Source organism: Panthera onca, chromosome F1 (genome assembly GCF_046562875.1).
Source record: "Panthera onca isolate mPanOnc1 chromosome F1, mPanOnc1 haplotype 2, whole genome shotgun sequence".
NCBI classification, from domain to species: Eukaryota; Metazoa; Chordata; class Mammalia; order Carnivora; family Felidae; genus Panthera; species Panthera onca.
Window position 1 is genome coordinate 8569341 of NC_138355.1, and position 20494 is coordinate 8589834.

The following is a 20494-nucleotide window of genomic DNA, read 5'->3' on the forward strand; positions in this document are numbered from 1 at the left end:
AGGGAGGGGCAGAGAGAGAGGGAGACAGAATCTGAAACAGGCTCCAGGCTCTGAGCTGTCGGCACAGAGCCCGACGTGGGACTCGAACCCACGAACCGTGAGATCATGCCCTGAGCTGAAGTCAGAGGCTTAACCAACAGAATCACCCAGGTACCCTTTTAATCTTTGTACTTTTTGTATTGCAGAGAGCCAGATGCCTTTACATAGGTGTACCTCGTTTCTAAGAGAAAAAAAAATGTTGAGCGAAATCTACTCAAATAATTTAAAGCTGAGAGGTATGAATATTCACTTTCCAAAAGAATTCTTGGCTTTACAGAATGGTTTGCCACAAAGTTTGCTTAACTGTGAGTGCTCGTCTCCAGAACATTCAAAATGCAATCAGCAATTTAGTACTACAAGCACTAAGTAAGAGGAGAGAGATGTTCCAGCAGTAATGACCGAACCGGTGTTACCTGCTTGGGCTCCAGTGGGTAGAGTCCTCTTTGTTCTTAAAAATCAGTCTTCTGAGGACAGTGGTTATTTCAGCCACCTCCGGGTGCTGGATATACTGCAAAAACACACTGCAGAGATATAGGGCTTGATCCTTCTACATCACTCAAAAGGCTATTGTGATGCACTGTGGGACAGAAAGTTTTGCTAGATGATGCCTGTCAGGTCATGGCCTTATAAAAAGTAGGGATCCTTTGGCCTCTATGAGAGCCAAGCTGCACAAGAAAGAGAGGGTGAAAATCAGGGTGGAAAAGAACACCATGTGGGCAAATAACCCAGACTATTTAATCATCAGAACTTTCTTTTCTGTAAAGAGTATTCCAGGGACAACATAAGGTTAAAGAGCTGGGTGGTGCGGTATTGGCGTGTGCTACCCTTTGCAAGCTAAAATTGAGGAAGTAGGGCACACGAGGGACAAATGAGCCCAGCTCTGCTTGGTCCAGCACTCGATTAGGCTCCATCCTGCTTCTACTGAGGCCATCAGAGGAGGCTTTTAATTGTTTACAGATACATTTCAAACCAAACATGGAGCATCACAGCAGCACTACTATGTAGAATAGAGTCGTAACCTCAGAAGAACAGAATCGCAAATGTGCCTATTCAAACCAACCTTTACCAAAAACCAAAACCAAGATAAACCACGAGTATTATCTGCAGGACGCTGGCCTGGGCCCAGGACCACCCCTCAGTTAAATAGTGTTTGCAACGAGGAAGTAAGGTATTTCCATGCAATTTTATTTATGTTTATTCTTATTAAATAATATTTTTTAATGTTTATTTTTGAGAGAGAGAAACAGAGCGTGAGCAGGGGAGGGGCGGAGAGAGGGGGAAGACACAAAATCCGAAGGAGGCTCCAGGCTCTGAGCTGTCAGCACAGAGCCTGACATGGGGCTTGAACTCACGAACCGTGAGATCATGACCCGAGCTGAAGTCAGGGGCTTAACCAACTGAGCCACCCAGGTGCCCCAATTTCCATACAATTTTAGGTGGTACTTAGGAGAGACAAAGGGGTAGACAGGGGCTCCCAGTGGGAGCCTCACCCACATGGAACAAAGACAATAGTAGTTTAATGCCAAAGTCTTGGTGACACAGCGCTTTGTTAAAAGGAGAGAGGTGGGGAAAGTTTAAAGAACAGAAGCAACCTACTGGGAATACACTAATAAAAGTGATAAATGGTTCTCATTTGCTGGGTAGGCACCTTCTATTGCCAGGCACTGTGTTAGCTGTTTGACACATGCCATCCCAAATCCCAGCCGTGGCCTCTGAAGGTAAATATCTCCATTTGAAATGAAGGCTAACAGAGGCGAGAGAACTCGCTGGAAGTCACAACCAGGCTCTAATAAGTCTACGGTTTGAACCTAGCTCTATCGGACATTGAAGCCCAGGTTGAATTACGTTTTAATTAAAATACATAAATTAAAACATTTTTTAAGTTTAATTATTTTGAGAGAGAGTGGGGGAGGGGACAGAGAGAGAGGGAGAGAAAGACTCTCAAGCAGGCTCCACGCTGGTAGCGCAGAGCCTGATGCAGGGTTCGATCCCATGAACCGTGAGATTATGACCTGAGCCGAAACCAAGAGTCAGTCACTTAACCGACTGAGCCACCCGGGTGCCTCTAAGAATAACAATCCATAGTCTTCGTGAAGGAAAAAACAAACAAAAATGCCCTCATGTTATTCATGGAAATAAACCTGACAATACAAAAAAACGTACAGAGAAGAAAGTTAAAAATGAACATAAATCTCATGAGTCAGAAATTATCGTTGTCCTGGATAAGTTAACATCAGTTTAGATGTCCTTCTGAACATATGAACAGATTGACATTAAGAGTTACATGGCTGAAGGACACCTGGGTGGCTCAGTTGGTTAAGCGTCCGACTTCGCTCGGATCATGATCTCATGATTTGTGGGTTCGAGCCCTGTGTTGGGCTCTGTGCTGACAGCCTGGAGCCTGGAGCCTGCTTCGGATTCTGTGTCTTCCTCTCTCTCTGCCCCTAACCTGCTCACGCTCTGTCTCTCTCTGTCTCTCAAAAATAAATAAACATTAAAAATTAACAACAAAAAAAAGAGTTACATGGCTGACTTCCAAGGAAAATGGCAGAGTAGAAAGACTCTAAGCTGACCTCGTCCTATGGATACAACTAGATAACACCCCCCATCACTGTAAATAAGCTAGAAAATGACCTGAAGACTGGGAGAACAAACTCTACAACTAACTGTAAAGAAGAGGCCAGGGGCGCCTGGGTGGCTCAGTTGGTTATGCGTCCAATTTTAGCTCAGGTCATGATCTCACGGTCCATGGGTTCAAGCCCCACATTGGGCTCTGTGCTGACAGCTCGGACGGAGCCTGGAGCCTGCTTCAGATTCTGTGTCTCCCTTCCTCTCTGCCCTTCCCCCACTCATGCTCTGTCTTTCTCCATCTCTCAAAAATGAATAAACGTATAAAAAATTAAAAAAAAAAAAAAAAAAAAAAGAGGCCACGTTCAAGAGGGTAGGAAGGGTGGAGTCCCAGGGCAGAGCTAAATGGACTGTGGTCCTCAGTGCTAGGGAGAGGGTCACAGTCTCAGAGGAGGAAGAGAAACAGACTACCACACCCTCGAGCCCGCATGTGAAGACAAATCTCTACAGCATTTGACTTTGAAAATTAGAACAACCGAATTTCGAAAGTTCTTACAACTAGTGGGACATAAAGCCTCGAACTTTAAAAATCAGGGCTCTGGTCTGGGAGAGCCTGGAGGGTGATAGGAAACCATCCCCGCCCTTAAAGAGACAGCATGACAAATAGCCCTCTGAGATACAGCTTAGAGACAGCAGTTTGAAAAATGCCTGGGGCGTACGGGAGGAAGAGTTATGTATTAATTGCGCCTGCAGGAACCAGAGGGGCCCCAGCATTCACCGCCTAACTTGCTTACACTGCACCCCACTGCCTCCGGCCAGGCTTGCGTGTCTGTCCTGGCCCCGCAGCTCCCCCACCCCCCGCGGCAGAAGACTAGCGCAAACCATGCCAACACTGCTTCTCCTCCCCACGCCCTTGGCGGGACCTCGGTCCCTGTGGCGGCAGCCTGTCACCTCCCACGGAGGACGTGGACACCTTGCTCAAACTGCATGCCTTGCCTACACGCACTTTGCAGAGGCAGCAGCTGGCCCCACCTCAGCATCAGAGGCATGTTCCCTCTGGCAGAGGACGAGTGCACCCTTGTTAAAGGATCAGTGCCTGCCCCACCCATGACTTTCAAGAGCTGACTTTCCTCGCACACAGAACCAGACACAGAGAGTTAGACAAAACGGGGAGACAGAGAAATATGTCCCAGTGAAACAAATGGGACAAAATTACAGCCAGAGGCCTAAGCAAAACTGAGATACGTAATATGCCTGAGAGAGAATTTAAAGTAATGATCACAAAGATACTGGGCTTGAGAAAAGAGTAGAGAACATCAGTGAGACCCTTAACCAGGAGATTTAAAACAAAACAAAACAAAACAAAACAAAACATCAGAAATGAGGAACACAATAGTTTGGCAAGAGTACTGCATAGGAGATATTGTGGCATATGACGTACTTTTAAAGACCTGACTGGGCACCTGGGTGGCTCAGTCGGTTAAGGGTCCAACGTCGGCTCAGGTCATGATCTCATGGTTCGTGGGTTCGAGCCCCACATCGGGCTCTGTGCTGACAGCTCAGAGGCTGGAGCCTGCTTCGGATTCTGTGTCTTCCCCCTCTCTCTTCCCCTCCCCTGCTCACACTCTGCCTCTCTGTCTCAAAAATAAATAAACATTAAAAACATTAATAGAGACCTAACCCAGATGTATGTCAATCATACCTCATAATGTGATTAAAAAAAAAAAAACCACCACCACCAAGTCGGATAAATTTTTTTTTTTTTTTTTTGCTTTTACACAGTACAAATGATTACTATTAACTTGATGACAAAATTAATTTCTTGGAAGAATGAAGGAAAAATGAGATTCACCTCAGGAGGCAGGCACCAGGCCAGGTCTTGGGTCCTCAGACACAGGGCTTCCTGGTGTCCTGGGACTTGAAACTGATATGAAAATGACACAGCCTGTCTGTCAGGGGCTCAGATCACATAGCACGAATGCAGCCACTGGGGAAATAGGATCGGAGAGCCACTCCAACTGCCTTCTGTTTAAGTGATGATGGCAACTGATTATCAGAGGGGGCTGATGTAAACACACTTTTACTTGCTTTATTTGTTTGATCCTCCTAACAAACCGAGAGATAAGAACGTCTCTGAAGAATCCCAAAGCAACAGAATGTCTCCTAAATCACAAAATCGTTTTAGGCATGTTGGGGGTGGAGTGTTTGTCACCCCCAAATTCATGTCTTGAAGCCCCAAGCCCCAGGGTGATGGTGTTTGGAGATGGGGACTTCAGGAAGAAATTAGGGATAGATTGGTCATCAAGGTGGGGTCCCCATGATGGGTTTAGTGCCCTTAAAGGAGAACAAGAAAGAGAGAGATCCCCGCCCCCCCCACATGTGAGGATGCAGTGAGAGGGTAGCCACCGAAAACTCAAGCAGAGTCCTCTCACAGGAGCTGAACGAGCCGGCACCTTGACCTTGGACTTCCCAGGCTCCAGAGCCATGAGCAATAAATCCCTGTTGTCTAAGCCACCTCGCCTGTGCTGTGTTGTGGCAGCTGGAGTGGACTAAGACAATGCGTCTCAGTCGTCTGCCTTCCAGTGGTTACTTAAATCACTGCCTTCCTGGTCACCCAAGCCATACATTTGCGAATCACCGAAGAATCTTCCGCGGGGGGAGCCTGGGTGGCTCAGTCGGTTTAGTGTCCGACTTCAGCCCCGGTCACGATCTCACGGTTCGTGGATTCGAGTCCCGTGTCAGGCTTTGTGCTGACGGCTTGGAGCCTGGAGCCTGCTTCGGATTCTGTCTCCCTCTCTCTCTGCTCATGCTCTCTCTCTCTCTCTCTCTCTCTCTCAAAAATAAATAAACGTTAAAAAAAAAAAAAAGAATCTTCCTCAGCCTTCACCTCTAGCATTGCACCAACTAGAGTTGGTGAGTTCTTCCCTTTAGTTCTTTAGTTCTTCCCTTACTAGACTCATGGTGCCATTCTCACCTCACCCTCTACTTTGCTGTGAGGCTAAGCCTACTGGTTGCCTCCCACCACCCTGACCCCCTGGTTCCTTCTTTGCTAACACCACCCTGGTTTCATTCCATTGGCAAGGGGTCCAGCCCCAGGGGACGATGCTTGGTCAGCCTCCGCCAACTGTGGGCTGTCTGTCCTTCCTTGTGGCTCCCGGTGGCCTTGTGACTTGGTTCTGGCCAAAGACAACTAACAAAAAGTCTGCTGGGGCATTGCTGAGGGCTGTTTTCCTCATGATCAATGAAATGCATTTTCTCACCGACCCCTTCTTTTCTTCCTGATTGAGAACGCATTGTCTGGAGCCCAGCAGCCACTTTGCAGTCAGTGGTGGCCATGCCTTTACGTGTGCTATTTTCTTCCTTCCTTCCTTCCTTCCTCCCTTCCTCCCTTTCTTTCTTTCTTTCTTTCTTTCTTTCTTTCTCTTTCTTTTCTTTCTTTCTTTCTTTCTTTCTTTCTTTTCTTTCTTTCTTTTTAATTTTTTAAATGTTTATTTTTGAGAGAGAGAGAGAGAGAGAGGGAGGGAGGGAGGGAGAGAATGAGCAGGGGAGGGGCAGAGAGAGAGGGAGACACAGAATCCGAAGCAGGCTCCAGGCTCTGAGCTGTCAGCACAGAGCCCGACGCGGGGCTCGAACTCACGGACCGTGAGATCATGACCTGAGCTGAAGTCAGATGCTCAACCAACTGAGCCACCCAGGTGCCCCTGACCTGGGTTCAAATTCTCACTGTGCCGTTTTACCAGTTCCATTGGTTATTTCTTAATCTCTAGGCCCTAATGTCTCCTATGGGTTGACATGTGGCAGAAGTAATATTATTATTATCTATGGCACAGGATTGTTGTGGGGTAGAGAATCAATCCATATAAAAAACATTAACAGTGTCCAACACATGGTAACATCTCATCAGGCATGAGTCGCCATCACCATTATTTCTGTCCCAGCACCTGCACGAAATCACTCACACCCTAGATGGCTGAGCTCTTGTTCTGAATTCAGCTCTGAACTCCTGACTCCAAGTCCGGTGCTCTTTTTACTGGGCTGCAGGTGGAGGAGATAAAGAAGCAAATGCGTCCCTGCTGTCTCGGGCTCCAGGGATCTGCTGTTGCAGTTCACGGCTGTGTGGTGACACTGTGCAGTGACATGACGTCATTCAGTCAGATGCAAATGTCACTTCATCATCTAGCCACTTAGGATCTACAGAAGATTGCTCCAAACCCACAGTATCCTCTCAAGATTTTAGCAAATTTTAGGGGCACCTAGATGGCACAGTAGGTTAAGCGTCCGGCTCTTGGTTTCAGCTCAGGTCATAATCTCACAGTTCGCGGGTCTGAGCCCCAGAACTGGGCTCTGTGCTAACAGCTCGGAGCCTGGAGCCTGCTTTGGATTCTGTGTCTCCCCCTCTGTCTGCCCCTCCCTCGTTTGTGCCCTCTCTCACTCTCTCTCAAAAATAAATAAATAAAAATTAAAAAAAAGATTTTAGCAAATTTGGGGCTGGGGAGAAAGTGGTATGGTTATGTATCTATGTCGTTATTTATTTTAAACTCCAGTTTCTTCGATTTTGGGGTATGATAAAGGCTACTCTTTGTCCCCCAGATTCCAATTTCTTCAGTAATAGAATCCTCAATTTTAGGCTGAGGTCAGGAATGACTCAACCAAAGACCATGTTTTTTAGCCTCCATTTTATCTGTTCAAGAAAATATGTATAAAGACTAAGAGACCAACAGGTGAGCACTGAACAGGAAAGTGGTCTGCTCGAGCAAGGAGCCCTCCTAGCAGAGAGTCTAGGCTCTGGGGATTAGGTTCAGGGGAGAGAAATGCAATAGGTTTTGAAAATTTTTAATTAATTTTACTTTTAATGTTTATTTATTTTTGAGAGAGAGAGAGAGAGAGCAAGAGTGGGGGAAGAGGAGAGAGAGAGGGAGACACAGAATCTGAAGCAGGCTCCAGGCCCTGAGCTGTTAGCACAGAGCCCAATGCGGGGGCTCGAACCCACCAGCCGTGAGATCATGACCTGAGCCGACACTGGACACTTAACCGATTGAGCCTCTGACACACCCCACAACAGGTTTTTTAAAGCCCCAAGACCAAGAACTGCTTCTGTCTCATCTTCGAAAATCAGTGTCTGAGGTTGCTGATTGGCTGGTGACATCCTGGTTTGTGGGTCAGGTAAGCACGGAGCTGGCTGGAAGCTGTCAACGTGAGGTACCTGTCTTGGGACCGTGGGCTCCAGCGGCTTTTGCTTGAGCAAGGATTATAGGGCCCGGTGGGGTCTGTACCAGCATCAGCAGGCTGGGTGGCTGGGTGGCTGGGTCAGCATTTGCTACATCTACATGTGGCCATGTATAGTAAATGCCACTGGAAGTGTTTTGTGCTGTCTCTGGGCCATCCCTTTGGAGAAGGAGGCATAGCCTTGTCCTCCATTTTATTTTATTTTTTTTAAATGATGGTCTTTAAAAAATGCTTATTTATTTATTTTGAGAGAGAGAGCGAGAGAGAGCACGCACATGAGTGGGAGAGGGGCACAGGGAGAGAGGGAGAGGAGGAATCCCAAGCAGGCTCGGCACTGTCAGCTAAGAGCCCGATGCGGGGCTCGATCCCACGAACTGTGAGCTCATGACCTGGCCTTCTCCTTACTTGAGAATGCAGTAAGGTGCTGGGATTTGAGTGGTCTTGGGACCATGCAATGGAAGCCATGCATTTAGGATGTAGAAGAGCGAGCTTGTGAAGCCACCAAACCCCCCTTGACTGCCTTGCTTTGGACTTTGTTTAGATGAAAAGCAGAAGCAGCTCCTATCTTGTTTAAGGTCTATCTTGTTCAGCTCTGCAGAACTGAACCCATGTGCCTGCTGCCCAGGACAAGATCCACTTCCTTAAAGGCAATCTTGTCTTTAAATAGGGTTCTTCCACCTCGTCCCTCCCCTTCGTTCATTCATTCGTTGCAACAGTGTTACGTACTTTATACCAAAGCGTCCTTTGCGCTATACTTCGGCAAGGGCAGGGATCTGACTACAGACACAGTAGCACCAAGAAAGAGCCAGGAGTCATTGTCACTGACACCCTTGTTAGCATGGCCTCTGGGAAGCGACGACTGACAAATAACATGGTGGTCCCAGCGCCATCAGAGTTAACGGTCATGTTTTGAGGGCTACGAAGAACCAGGATAGGATATGAGCATTCGCGCTGTTTGTGGATACCTGTTTCCTTTCTCTTCTGTTTCTTTGTAGTACCAATCAACACGGCATCCCCTTGCCTCCTCGAGGCTTTGAAGTTCAGGCCCAGTGTTTCTGATGCTGATCGCTTGAATCAGCGTCGTTGGAAGGTGGCAGGACCCTAGAGAGAAATACCAGAGAGGGGAACCTGGAAGGTGGACTACAGTTGACGTGAGGTTCGTGGGAAAGAGAAAACTCACACAAATTTGTGTACGTAAGTTTCGGAGCCCAAGTTAGACGTGCTGCATGATGTCCATTTGTTGGGTGCTTACCATGAGCCCGGTATGTTGCTAAGGCACTTTACCAGATGATTTTTCTTAATTCCCAAAATGTTACGAAGTGGCTGCTGCAAAAATCCATGTGGCAGTGGAGGCAGATGAGGTGTAGAAGCCTCCGGGAACTCGCCCCCAGTGACACCAGCAGAAAAGGTGAAGGGGGGCTCTGAGCCCATGGCTGTGTGACCCCAAGGTTCTTGCCTTGGGGCCACCAGATTTTTCTCTGCCACTATGGAGCCGCCCTCATGCCTAGTGGGAAGACGTGGGGTCAGAAGCCGGGTTGGCGCTCGGTAGCTCTCGACTCTGGGCATGTTTCCCTTTGTGCCCCGACGACCCACGCCTCCTGCTTTTGTGGTTCGCTGTCTTGCGGGCTCGGGCGGCCTGGCCTGCAGGTGAACTGGGCTTCCTCCCTCCCACGGCACCCCTTTGTCCCTGGGTTGGGTGACTCAGCATTTGTGAGGGAAGCCAAGGCTGAAGTTGCCGGAGGAAGCCAAACAATTCTTATTTACCAAACTGTCAAAATCCTATCACTGCAATTAAGGAGATAGGCAATTAACTGTGTCTTAATTACAGCAGCTGCCACTTCATCTGAACGCTGTAATTTACAGAGAATGGGAGGAGACTTTAAATTAATGTGTGTCTTTAAACAACGAAAAACATTGATGGAGCCTGAAGAAAACTGTCAGCGGTGGTCGCCTGGCCCCTCCTGGAAAGAGGCATTGCTACTAGACGGTGCGCCCAGGACCCGTGATTTTCCTTTGCCTCAGCAAAAAGCCTATCGGCTACGTTCTAAACAAACGCCAGCGTGACATTATTATGCCCTGTTCTGGGTACGGTGCAATCTCCCGATTTCCGCAGCGGTGATCATCTGGGAAACTCCTTATAAGTGGCGTCTCAGTTCTGTTTCGTGTTTCTAAAACTCAGCTTTAAAACAACGTTTCGAACAACGAGTCCGGACTCGCGGACAGAGAAATGGCTTTTTGATTCAGGATTTGAAAGGGCGGTCAGATTTGTACCTGTGCAACCACCTATGAGGCAAGGCTCTGCCATCACACCTTCCTTACGAGGACACCGAGGCCCAGAGAAGCTGAGAAGCTTGCTCAGGGTCACACAGCAAACTATGAAGTGGATGAGTCCACGCTAAGCTCAAGCGAGCCCAGGGTTCGCTTTTTCCCCAAAGGCTGGTTGGCAGCATGAGGTCAAGTCATTGCAGCGAGGGACCCCAAACAGGAGGAGAGGACGCAGCTGTGGCAAATCCGGGCTGAGCAGCGCTTGGAAGGCACTGGGCTCAGGGAGGGTGGCTGGCAGGTAGGGGGGCCGGATTCAGCTGCATCTAGAGCTGTGCTTCGGTCCCCGGGTGTCCCCAGGGTGAAGAGATAAGAACAGAAAGCCTTCAAGCAGGACTGACCACGCGTCAAACCTCTGCTCCTTGGCTCCCTGGTTGGGTGATCTTGGCAAGTGGCTTTTTGTCTCCGAGCGTCAATATTTTCAATATCTTCATTGTTCTTCGTCTCTCCACTGGGGACTGGATCAGCCTTGCACACATGCTGTGGGGATGTAAAGGGGCACCGTGTCAACGTGTCTGTGCCAGTGGTGACACATTGAAACCACTCTGCAAAGGCATCACCCAGCTTTTCCCCAGAAGGGGGCTGGGCAGGGCCTGGCTCCCGGAGGCATGGGTGGGGGCGTGTGGGGAGGCTGTTTCCGGGCGGGTACCAGAGAGGGGGGAAACCCAGGGGCCTGTGATAAGAACGGGACCGTATGCTGGGGAGGGAAACTCAGTCTTAGGAACAAAGCAAAGCCCGCTTAGCATCGCCAGGGACCAGACCGACGCCACACGGCAAGCACTGCAGACTTCATGTCGGGTCCCAGAGAGCTGAGTTCAAGGGTGTTAAAACCCTCCTGCTTCACTGAGATCAGAATGAATCTCAGGCCTGTGTGTGACACAAAGCGGTGCAGCCCTGGGAAGGGGGGCTGTGCACTGTGGGCAGAGCAGGTACCGGCCAAAATCAGAGGGCCAGCTGCCTGGCCCTGGGTCCGGGCTTTCTCAGCAAGCCCTGCGTGTCTCAGTCCCCTCCCGGTGTGCGACCAGCCTGCAGATGTTCGGACAGCCCTGGAAGAGAAGACTAATGGCAGTGCAGCTCTGTGCCTGCAGGACTCCCCCCACCCGCTCCGCAGGCTGGTTCACTTGGGTGGGATTGAACTTTGATCTCTTTTCAATGCAATGTAATCGGTTAGAGGTACAATTACGGAAAAGTAAGGCTGATGCCCGTAAGGACCTTGACAAGAGTTGCCTGGGGACACTGCAGACAGGCGGGAGCCTCCCTGTCCTTGGTCCTGGCACTGTGCCACTCGCCTCTCACTCCCCCAACCGAAGTCAGCGTCCAGGAAATGAGCTGCTGTTAATCATCGGGTCTTAATGCAGTCTGAGGCTTGGGTCGCCTCCCCGGGAGGAATGAGCATTTTAGTTCTCTGTTTGCAACCGACGTAATTATAGAGGCACCACTGTCCTAACCTGAAGCAGAAGCTCTTGGGCAGGGGGTGGCTGGTGATGCTCCATCTCAGAGTTGCTGGTCGTTTCCCAGAGGGGAGGTCAGAAGAGAGCACAAGGCGATGTTTGCACAAGTGTGCAAGAGGTGTGGGCCCGGGGGTGGTTGTGGCGAGTGCCACGGTCTGAATAACGGGTTTTCTTATTCATCGATCACAGGAGCCTGCCTCCCGTTCACCTCTGTCCATCCAGACTTAGCACAGAAGCAATGGATGTTTCTAGGCTCTGGCCAACAGGACTCAACCTCAGGCAGACTTTCCAGTCTTTGACCATCAACCCACCGTTCAGCCACGGGGAGCCACCACAAAACCGTGGCCCTTTATAGAGTCACAGAAAGCAGAGCTGGATGGCGCTGGGAGGCCATCTGGTTAAGTGAGGAAGCTGCTTAAGACCCTGGGCAGGTGCGTTCATCTATCCAGAACGTGTCACTGGGCACCTTCTTGTCCTGGCATGGCGCTTTTTGCCAGGTATACGGCCGTTACTGAACGGGCTGTAGGCAGATATGGAACAAAACATTATTTCTCTTGACCCTTGGTCCTTTACTTTTTCACACCTCATAGGAAAGTCAGTGAGCTCTGTGTCAGGGTTCTATCTAAGGTGTTTCATGAAAATAATTTAATGAGACTCTCAGGACAGGACAACCACTTTTGCCTATTATGCGTGGAAAGAGAGCAGGACAGGAAAGAGAAAGGTGTTGTTTTTTTTTTTTTTTTCTGTAATGTTTATTTTTGAGAGAGAGAGGGAGCCAGAGCACGAGCAGGGGAGGGGCAGAGAGAGACGGAGACACAGAATCCGAAGCAGGCTCCAGGACAGAGCCCGACGCGGGGCTCGAACTCATGAGCCATGAGATCATGACCTGAGCTGAAGTTGGGCGCTTAACTGAGTGAGCCACCCAGGCGCCCCAAGAAGGTTTTAAAAGAGCTAAGGATTTCATTCTTTTTAATGGCTGAATAATATTCCATTGTGTATGTATACCGCGTACTGGAACTTAAAAAATAATAAAAATGAAAAAATGAAAATAGATTTACTTATTCCTTAAAAAAATAATAAAATAAAATAAGATCTTAGGGAGCTTGCACACAGGGGTCAGAAAGCTCAGATGCCTCGAGGAGAGGAGTCAGGCAGTTGTGCTTAAGTGAGCAGAGTGGACAGGAGCAGGCCACTCTGCAGGAACTGGACAGTGTTCAAGCCCCACGAAGGGGCAGCTGCTACTCAGCTTTAAACTGCTTTGCTGTCATGGGAAAATAGGCCCAGTGTTGCCAGGGTGTCCAATTTTTCAAGAGAAAACAGATTTTTAATGGGAACTTTCCTGACTCGTAGTACACTGAGCAGGCTGAACAAAGCGCGTGGTCGAATTTATCCTATCAGCCATCTGTTTTTACCCTTGTGAATTTCAAAATGAAAAAATAACTTCGATGCATCCAGAAAACCAGATTGTCACCTCTCCTGCCTTTCAATCCCATTTTGCCTTGCCCCACAGTGTCACATGCTGTGCTGTAGGAGAGGTCCCCAAGTTAATTATTCACAGTGATGTAACTGAACGTTTTAATTTAGTGGTAGAACTCCCTTGGCAGAGTCCGTTCTGGGGGTAAGTCAGGGAGGCCTTCAGTGACTGGAGATACGAGGCCACAAATGCCACAGGAAGCCCACAAAAGCGGCACTGTCCTTTCTTGATCCTTCGCTGTCACAGCCTTTGGGGACAGGCATTCACAGCTAAGAGCCAGCCCGCCCCCCGGGGTCGGGTCGGGGCAGGGTGCAGCACAAGGCTTGTCGGTGCCCTTGGAGGAGGGGATCCTAGGGAGCGGGTGTGGCTCAATCAGTCAAGCAGAAAACCTGGGCCAGTCCAGGATATCAAAGATTTTAAATATTTGCAGAGTGTTAATCCACTCTTTATTTGTGATGCTAAGAGTACTATTTTATTTTATTTTATTATTATTTTTTAATATATGAAATTTATTGTCAAATTGGTTTCCATACAACACCCAGTGCTCATCCCAAAAGATGCCCTCTTCAATGCCCATCACCTACCCTCTCCTCCCTCCCACCCCCCATCAACCCTCAGCTTGTTCTCAGTTTTTAAGAGTCTCCTATGCTTTGGCCCTCTCCCACTCTAACCTCTTTTTTTTTTTTTTTCCCTTCCCCTCCCCCATGGGTTTCTGTTAAGTTTCTCAGGCTCCACATAAGAGTGAACACATATGGTATCTGTCTTTCTCTGTATGGCTTATTTCACTTAGCATCACACTCTCCACTTCCATCCACGTTGCTACAAAGGGCCATATTTCATTCTTTCTCATTGCCACGTAGTACTCCATTGTGTATATAAACCACGATTTCTTTATGCATTCGTCAGTTGATGGACATTTAGGCTTTTTCCACAATTTGGCTAGGAGTACTATTTTAGAAACACTTTTCAGCTGCAGGTGTGGGATCCAGGAAACCCCTGCCGCGGTGATTCTTTGCAGGAAGCAGGGGGCTTAGTGATGGCTGCTCTCTGGCACCGTCCGCATGCCTGGTCCTCCATCCGCTGGGGCCGTCCTGTCTGTCCAGTTCTTCGCAGACAACTTGCTGCTCTAAGCGCACCAGATTACCGGGGGCTCCCTGGACACAGAGTGGAGTTTGTTTCAGAGCCTTTATTGCTCTAAACTGATACATGACCCTTTCTTTCCTTTTCCAGTTAAATTTCACTCCTGGGGCACCTGGGTGGCTCAGCCAGTTAAGTGTCCAACTCTTGATTTTGGCTCAGGTCACGGTCTCCCGGTTCGTGAGTCTGAGCCTTAAATGCTGGCAGCACGGAACCTGCTTGGGATTCTCTCTCTCTCTCTCTCTCTCTCTCTCTCTCTCTCTCTTCCCCTCCCCCCCTCAAAAATAAATAAATAAACTTTAAATTTCACTCACTCACTACCTTAAACAATTACTGAGTGCTGGGAATGCAAATAGGAATAAAATGTGCAAAAATGGATAGAATTTGTCCTCCCAGAGTTTAGAATCTAAAAAAGGAGACAGTCATAGAAATAAATGAGCCCTCTCTGCCTGGTTACTTTGTGATTTTCCTCAGGGCTCCAATATTCCTGTGCCCTGGAAAGCTTCCTGTGACTAGTAAAGCTTGGGTCATGTGCCATAATTATCCTAGAAACTGCCTGATTTTCTAGTCTTTCTCTCCCTGTTAGGCTGTAAGCTCTTTGGGCCAGGAGATTTTCCTATTCACAAGGGCAGTTGTGGCTAGGTGTGGCAGGGCAGATAGAGGGGACACTTATCCTGGGCCCGGAAGTCAGACACTGCCTAAGATGCGTCCAGAGAATGACCACAAGTAAAAATAAGTAGTCAAGGAATTTAGGTTTCCGGTTCCACACATGGGGAGTTTGGGAGTCACCACTCACTCCATCGTAACAAGGGCAAATCTGAACACACCGAAACAGTGACACCTGTTCTTAGGGCCTGTCCAAGAAGCGACATCACAGGGCAGTCGGCCGTGCCAGAAAGGTGAATCTAGAGAATGACAACTTACTGGAGCAGAAAACGGCCATGGGAGCCCATGCTGGGACAGGAAACCTGAATCAGAATGGACACATTGCTAGGGGCTCCGTGTGGACAAGCACGAGTGATAAAAACTTCAGGGGGACCCAGGCAGAGGGGCCCCCACACTTTTGTGAGTTTTACCTCCAGGAGCATGACGAGGAGGTTCTCACGGGGACTATCAAAGAAAATTCCCCTCGTGCTTCTGGCAGAGGGTGGGGAAAAGGAGCCATCTGAAACAACCAGAGCATTCTGTTCTTCTTAACAAACAAGGTCTGCCCTCGGGGAAAGCTATTTTACCCGAGCCCAACCAGCTGGGATAATATCAGAGCTGGAGGAAGGGAAATGCTCTGCTCCAGCCTGGTCATCCTGTCTCACCCGAGAGGGAGGGGGCTGGGAAACAGTGGCGGAGACCACAGTCCAGAGGTGCAGGCTCCCCCCAAACCCCGAGACCCAATCACTGAGACTCTAGAATGCGTCCCCTCCCCGCACCACACCACCACATTACTCGAACCTATTTATGGCAGTTGCTTTTTACCTGGTACATCACATTGGGTATTAAGAGAAAAAAAACACCAAAAGGCAAAAAAAAAAAAAAAAAAAAAAATTACAGTTTGGAGAGACTGAGCGAGCATCAGACACAGATACAGAAATGGCAGGAATGTTAGAATTGAAAACAACTGTGGTTAAAATGCTAAGGGCTTTCATGGATGAAGCAGCAAGCATAAAGAACAAGCAGAGAGATGGGACATATGTGGAATTTAAGAAACAAAACAGATGAACATATGGGAAGGGGGGGGGTGAAGAGAAGAGAAGGAAACAAACCATCAGAGACTCTTCACGATAGAGAACAAACCATGGGTTGAGAGAGGGAGGTTGGTGGGGGATGGGCGAGCTGGGGGATGGGTACTTGTTGGGATGAGCACTGGGTGTTGGATGTAAGTGATGAATCACTGAATTCTACTCCTGAAACCAGTACTGCACTGGGTGTTAACTAACTAAAATTTAAATTAAAAAAAAAAAAAAAAGAAAGAAGAAAAAGAAAAGCAGAGAGATGGAAATTCTAAGAAAGAACAAAGAAGTGCTAGACATCAAAAACAGTAGAACAGAAATGAAGAATGCCTTTGATGGGCTTGTTAGTAGACTGGACATGGCTGAGGAAAGAGTTGCTGAGCTTGAGGACATAGCACTATCACTGAGCTTGAGGACGTAACACTAGAGACCTGCAAGTCTGAAAGGCAGAGAGAAAAAGAAGATTGAACAGAGCAGAACACAGTGTCCCAGAACTGGGGGACAACTACCGAAGGTATAACACCTGGGTACTTACAACCCCAGGAGGAGAAGAACGAGGGAAAGAACAGTAGAAATATTTGTAAAGTCTATTAGTCCGATGTAAGTATTGCTACTCTGGCTTTCTTTTCACATTCGTTTTCGTGATGAGTGTTTCCCCATCCCCCCACTTTCACCCTGCAGGTGTCTTTTAGGTCTGAAGTAAGTCTCTTGGAGGCAGTAGACGGAGCATCTTGTGTTTTTATCCACTCCGTCACCCCGTGTCTTTTGATTGGAGTGTTCAGCCCATTTACATTCAATGTAATTGTCAATAGGTATGTATTTGTTGCCATTTTGTTAGTTGTTTTTTTGGTTGTTTCTGTAGTTTTTCTCTGATCCTTTCTTCTCTTGTGCTCTTTCATGGTTTGTTGGCTTTCTTTAGTGATATACTTGGGTTCCTTTTTGTTTATTCTTTGCGTGTTTATTAGTATTTTTTGATATGTGGTTGTATTTAACATCTTCTGCATATAGCAGTCTATATTAAGTTGATGGTCGCTCAAGTTTGAACCAATTCTTTGCCCCACCCCCCCGCAAATACACATTTTAGGTATATGGTATTACATTTTACATCCTTTTATTTTACGAATCCTTGATTGATATTTACAGGTATACTTATTTTTACTGCCTTTGTATTTTTTACTTTTCACACTCTCACCTGTGTTCTTTCCTTTCAACTCAAAGAGTCCCGTTTAATATTCCTTGTAGGGCTGGTTTAGGGGTCATGAATTCCTTTCGTTTTTGTTTGTCTGAGAAACTCTTTATCTCTCCTTCTATCTGAATGATAGGCTTGTTGGAGGGAGTATTCTCTCGGTTCGTGTGATCCGGCTGTGTGTTGGGCTGCATGTACTGACAGTGCTGAGCCTGCTTGTTATTCTCTTTCTCCCCCCCGCCCCTGCCCCTCTCCTGCTCATGCTGTGTGCTCTCTCTCTCTCTCAAAATAAATAAATAAACTTAAAAAGAAATTGAGTTTATAATTAAAAACGTTCCTACAAAGGAAAACTTTAGGTCTAGATTGCTTCACTGATGAATTCTTGCAAACATTTAGGACATGATAATATCAATCCTCTACAAAGTCTAAGAAAATAGAGGAGGGAAGACTTTTCCAGTGGTTTTATGAAGTCAGTGTTAACTAGGTTCCAAAACCAGACAGAGATCACAAGAGAACTTCAGACTAGTATTTGTCATGAACATGGACACAAAAAACCCTCAAATATATTACCAAATTGATTCCAACAATACATAAAATGGATAACACATCATGACCAAGTGGTACTTATCCTGGAAATGCAAGATTCATTTAACATCCAAAAATGAATTAATGCAACTCACACTATTATAAGATAAAGGAGACAAATCATATGATCATTTCAGTAAAGGCAGAAAAAGCATGTGACATATTTCAACACCATTTCATGGGAGATCCATTTGGAAACTAGGCATAGAAAGGAACTTCTTCAATATAAAAAATATCTATAAAAAACCTTCAGCTACCTAAGATCGGGAACAATGTCAGGGTATCTGTTGTCACCACATCTATTTAATTTTTTTAAATGTTTATTTATTTATTTTGAGAGAGAGTGATAGAGAGTGAGAGGGTAAGGGGTAGGGAGAGAGGGAGACAGAGAATCCCAAGCAGGCTCCATGCTGTGAGCACAGAGCCCAACTTGGGGCTCGAACTCACGAACCATGAGATCATGACCTGAGCCGAAACCAAGGGTTGGATCCTTAACTGACTGAGCTGCCCAGGTACCCCATTTTTATTTAACTTTGTATTGAATATCCTAGGCAGTATAATTAGACAAGAAAAACCAATACAAGGTTTACATATTGGAAAAGAAGTAAAACTCTGATGGGACCAATGGTACTTTGGAAAATAATAGCAGCTGTCTCTTGTTAAATTAAACATAAACTTAGCATATGACCTTGCAATTCCACTCCTAGGTATGTAGTCCAGAGAAATGACAACATATGTCCACAAAAAGATGTGTGTATGAATATTCATAGCTGCATTCTTCTTTTCACTTTTTAATTTTTTTTTATGTTTATGTATTCTGAGAGAGAGAAAGAGAGCACAAGCAGGGGAAGGGCAGAGAGAGAGGGAGACACAGAATCGGAAGCAGGCTCCAGGCTCCGAGCTGTCAGCACAGAGCCCGATGCAGGGCTTGAACTCACAAACTGTGACGTCATGACCTGAGCCGAAGTTGGACACTTAACCGACTGAGCCACCCAGGTGCCCCATAGCTGCATTATTCTTAATAGCCAAACCCTGGAAGCAACTCAAATCCCATGAGTTGGTGAATGAGTAAATAATCGTGGTATATGCGTAGTGTAGAGTATCACTTAGCAATAAAAAGGATCAAAATACTAATGTGGGCCACAACATGGGCGAATTTCAAGGATGTTGGCTGAGCGAAAGAAGTCAAACACAGAAGGCAAAAACTGCAGACCGTATGATTTTACTGTAGTGACAGAAAGCAGATCAGCAGCTGCTGGAAGGCAGAAGAAGAGGTCAAGAATAAAGGGGGCACAAGGAAGCTTTTGAGGTGACAGATCTATTATATAACAGTGGTTGGTGGTGATTTTACCATTACCGAAGATTATCACATAAAGAAGGTGAATTTTTTTACACATAATGCCTTAATTTTTAAAAATTTCTTTTATGTCTTTATTTTGTTTTGAAAGAGAGACAGAGTGCAAGTGGGGGGAGGGGCAGAGAGAGAGAGAGGGAGAGAGAGTGAGAGAGGGAGACACAGAATCTGAAGCAGGGTCCAGGCTCTGAGCTGTCAGCACAGAGCCCGACGCAGGGCTCAAACCCACAAACTGTGAGATCATGACCTGAGCCAGAGTTGGACGCTTAACCGACTGAGCCACCCAGGCACCCCCATAATACCTCAATTTAAAAAAAAGAATTCTTTTTTATGTTTTATGTATTTGAGAGAGAGGGAGAAAGAGTGCACGGGCAGAGGAGGTGTGGAGAGAGAGTGAGACAGAGGATCCAAAGCAGGCTCCACACTGTGAGCACAGAGCCTGGGCTTAACCTGCTGAGCCACCCGGGCGTCCCAAAAAGAGAATTTGAAAAAGTAATTAGGCAAGAGCTTGACCATAGTAGATCTGGTCCAACTCATCACTGGTGTGCAGTGAGAAAGTTATTTAACTTTGCAAGGCTCAGTTTCCCCTCCATAAAACGAAGATATCTTACGGAGCTATTATGATGAATAAGTGACATAACTGATGTACCTGCCACCAAGTAAATGCTCATGATGATAAAGGTGTAGATAAAAGCAATAGGTTTGAGCAATGAAAACTTGAGCTGGGCATAAGGGCCCCCAGTGACCACCCAGCTCATTAAGCGACCCACCTCAAAATAGCCATAAGCCCTAACTGACCAATTACAACCAGGCCCAGTTCCTAAGATTACCTAACAAGGGAAAATTCCATACATTCCCATACATCTTCACTCCGCCCTACAACTATAGCCCCTCACCACCGCCTCCTGGCAGACAGCCTCTGCTCTGCTGTCCTGCCACTGTTGCCCTGTGGTATATTCAATAAATTTCTATCTCTTTTGTTCTGCCTTGGGTGAATTCTTTCACCACCTGTGCCAGTGGCCCCTGCCTGATCAGGATGCCCCACAAAAGGGAGCCCAGCAGGAGAGATAGAAGGCATATCCCAGGCTGAGCAAGCAGCAGGTGCAGAAACATAGAGGTGGGTAAGCAAGCTGCTCAGTCTGGCAGGAGTATAGGGAGGGGGGAAATGGGAAATGAGGGTGACCAGCAGCTAGGAGGCAGGCCTTCCAAGGCCTCTTCTGTCACATTAATGAGTCTGGATTTTATTTGGAAGGAGAGTTATCCAAGGGGCAGTATATTTAGTGCTTACTCGTGTTTGGAAGTCAGGCTGGATTTGGATCCTGGTTTTGTCGCTTACTGGCTATGAAATTTCCTTAAGTTCTCAGTAGTTTCCTCATCTGTGAAAAGGAAATAATAACAGAATCTACTTCACCGGGTCGTTATGAGGAT

The 20494-nt window shown here is 47.1% G+C and overlaps 1 protein-coding gene across 2 annotated transcripts in view; it reads right to left on the reverse strand.

Moving 5' to 3' along the window:
• The window catches only part of SPMIP3 (sperm microtubule inner protein 3), a 29527-nt gene extending 28980 nt beyond the window's left edge, over positions 1 to 547 (reverse strand). For both annotated transcript variants that reach the window (XM_078441329.1, XM_078441328.1), the window contains exon 1: positions 453 to 547. The gene's annotated coding sequence lies outside the window, so the exon portion shown is untranslated. The remainder of the gene's footprint in view (positions 1 to 452) is intronic.
• Between the last annotated feature and the right edge of the window lie 19947 nt (positions 548 to 20494).